The sequence below is a fragment of the Phocoena phocoena genome, chromosome 16, assembly GCF_963924675.1.
Source record: "Phocoena phocoena chromosome 16, mPhoPho1.1, whole genome shotgun sequence".
NCBI lineage: Eukaryota > Metazoa > Chordata > Mammalia > Artiodactyla > Phocoenidae > Phocoena > Phocoena phocoena.
In genome coordinates this window covers 7,760,588-7,764,030 of record NC_089234.1, presented here as the reverse complement: position 1 = coordinate 7,764,030, position 3,443 = coordinate 7,760,588, and positions in this window count along the sequence as shown.

Sequence of the window (3,443 nt, the reverse complement as noted above, 5' to 3'; positions counted from 1 at the left end):
TGGGATCTTCCCGGACCGGAGCACGAACCCGTGTACCCTGCATCGGCAGGCGGACTCTCAACCACTGCGCCACCAGGGAAGCCCCACATTGAATTTTTAAGTAAAATTTTATTCTGGAATACATTGAGATTTGCTGAAAGGCTGTCTGTCAATACCAAAAACACAACACTGGTACATTATTATGAGCTAAACTACAGACTCTACTCACATTTCACCATTTCTTTGTTTTAGTTTAATTTTTTATTTTATATTAGGGTATAGGTGATTTACAGTTTTGTGTTAGTTTCAGGTGTACAGCAAACTGACTCAGTTATGCATATACATATCCATTTTTTTTCAGATTCTTTTCCCATACAGGTTATTACAGAATATTGAGTAGCATTCCCTGTGCTATACAGTAGGTCCTTGTTGATCATCTCTTTTGTATATAGTAGTGTGTATATGTTAATCCCAAACTCCTAATTTATCCCTCCCCCTACATCCTTCCCCTCTGGTAATCATAAGTTTGTTTTCGAAGTCTGTGAGTCCGTTTCTGTTTTGTAAATAAATTCATTTGTTTCATTTTTTTTAGATTCTGCATATAAGTGATATCTTATCAATCAATGACTTTTAAGAGTTCGCCTGCCAGCTGCTGCCCCCGCCCCTGGAAGGCCCTTTGGGCATCTGAACTGAGGACCAGAGGACTTCAGGAAAGCAATTCCTCTTTGCTTTAGCTGTTGGCAGACTTTAACGAAAGCAAATTAAATAAAAGCCAATCCTGGGACTTTCTTAAATCTTTTCCAAGGCACTTGACCCAGCAGTGGTGCAAATGCAAAGAGCCAGTCCTGCCAAGGCAATGGATGGGTGGCAAAGATTAGCTCGAGGGTCCCAGAGGCCCAGGGCCTAGGACGCACCTCTGCTCCGGGGTTCCCCTGAGGCTGTTCTGAGAGGGGGTGAGGGAGACTCAGCTGCGACTGTAGAAGTACTGTGTCACCTGTAATGCCTCCAAAGAGGTGGGGTTCCCAAGGAGGGTGCCACAGGACCCGCAGCCTTTGGGGAGCTAACAGGCACGCGGTGCCTTCTGGGTGACTTGAAAATGTTAAGAAAGCCTCCCTTTGTGCAAAATGTGAAATAATGTAAATGTCCCCTTTCAAAGGTTTAAAACGTGTCATGAATTCCATAACTGCGAATCTGCCGGCCTAAATGAGTCATAAGCTGGGCTCTCTGCACTGCCCGTGTCCGCGCCACCAGAGCTGCCCCGCACTCGATCCACGCTGCGGGAAATCGGTCCTGAATTATTCGTGTTGTGGGTGTCACAGTAGCTGAAAGAGTGGATGCTCTTGATGAAACATAATCACCCTGACTTGGGAACAAGCAGCTGTGCTCAAACCTGCTCTCGGCATGTGCCAGGCACCCCATGAATCACTGTGGGGAGGGGCAGAGGGAGAGGATGGTTGAAATCAGGGATCCCAGGCCACATCCAGCCCAATTCCTATCTGGAAATAAAGCTTTATTGGGTCATTGATTTAGCTACTGGCTACGGCTTCTTCCACACGACAGCGGCTGAGTGGAGTCGCTGAGACAGAAAGGAACAGCCTGCAAAGCCTCAAGTATTTACTAACTGGTCCTTTCCAGAAAAAATGGCTGACTCCTGGTTTAAACAAAGTCAAGTACGCTTCTTTCTCGCAGGACTTCTCAGGGGGCTTTAAAGTGTTATTAGACAACGTGAACTGCCACACAAGGGATTTCCCAAACCTATTAGATGGAGAACCTTCTCTTCCCTGGGGCATCTCGCAAGCCTGGGGTCCACGAGCCACACTGGCCACACAGGCCCCACTGTGGCCTGCGCACGGCATCCTGGGACTGAGGTTATAGGAGCAGTAGGATGTTGTGATGACCCCCCCAGTGTCTGAGTGACCAAGCGGAGAGTTCTGAGATTCCTGAACTTGCCTATCAATCCATCCTGCCTCCCCCGATCATGAACTCTAGGACACCTCTGTCTGTGTCCCCCCACATGGCAGCTCCACTCACTGTAGCCAGGAGGAAAGTGCAGCCCAAGGCAGGAGAGCGAAGGTTGCCCGCTTGGAATGCCCACAAGCAGGGTCCTATGGGAGGAAGTCTAGCTCTCGGGTCAGCCGTCCTGCCCAGGGGTGTTTGCAAAACGGGAACCAGCCACCGAGAGCCGCCTGCGAACATGAGTCACTGCTCCCTCAAATCAACAAACAAGGCCGCAGACCCAGACACCAGCTCTCTCCCTGGAGCATCGCCTGCCCCTCAAGGGCCTCAGCCCTGCCTCCCAGCCCTGGGGCACTGAGCTGGCAAAGACTGGCAAGTGGAGGCAGCTGCTCCTTCCTCCAGCCTCAGACCTCAGGCACGTCCGGCCACGCACGCCACACCCTGTGCAACCACTGTCCACATCCCCGATGCAGGCCCGGGCAGCGTGGCAGAAGTGCCCACACGCATCGGGCACAGGATCAGGAAAACCCAACCTCTGCCCCGGAGGGCTCATCAGCCAAAGTGAAAGGAATCATGGAGGAACGGGCAAAGTGCTGTGGAAGAGGGGAAATCCAGGAAGGCTTCCTGGATGGTGTGGCTCCTAAGGTGTGCCTGCATAGAGGGTATTGACCAGGGAGACTCCAAGGGCAGAAAGACATATCAGAGAGCGGGACAAACTGCCCAGGGCAGGGAGCAGCGAGCACAGAGCATTCTGAGGAGCGGTTTGTTCCACGTCTGCTTGAGGGCAGCCTTGTGCACGCTGAAAGACCCTGGGCTGGGCAGCCTGACTGGGGACGGGGGTGGCAAAGGCCCTGACGGCAGGAGGGGAACTGCTGGCAGCAGAGAGGGCCCTTAGGACCTCTGAGCTGGGCGGCAGCATGATCAGAACTGGCTGCTCATGTGAGACTTCGCTGTTCAAGCCACAGAGGGTGTAAGTAATCCTAACGACAGTAAGGGGTCCGCTGCCGTTTGTGCGCACACCGGGTGCCAGCGAACGAGAAGCACTGTGGTTGCTGCTTCCTTTCATCCTCGTGATGCCTTCAGGAGGTGGGTGTGACCCTTATCCCTGCTTTCCTAAGGAAGAGGTTCAGGGAGGTTAACTTGCCCAAGGCCACCCAGCCAGGAAGTGGCAGGGACAGATTTTTTTTTTTTTTTTTTTTTTTTGCGGTACGCGGGCCTCTCACTGTTGTGGCCTCTCCCGTTGCGGAGCAACAGGCTCCGGACGCGCAGGCTCAGCGGCCATGGCTCACGGGCCCAGCCGCTCCGCAGCATGTGGGATCCTACCGAACCGGGGCACGAACCCGCGTTCCCTGCATCGGCAGGCGGACTCTCAACCACTGCGCCACTAGGGAAGCCCAGGGACTGATGTTTGAATCCAGACTCTTGACTGCTCTTTCGTAGCCTCTTCCTGGGGGGGAGAAAGAAGACCCAACACGCTGGGCTGTGAGCTGTGCTCCAGCGCTGCTGCC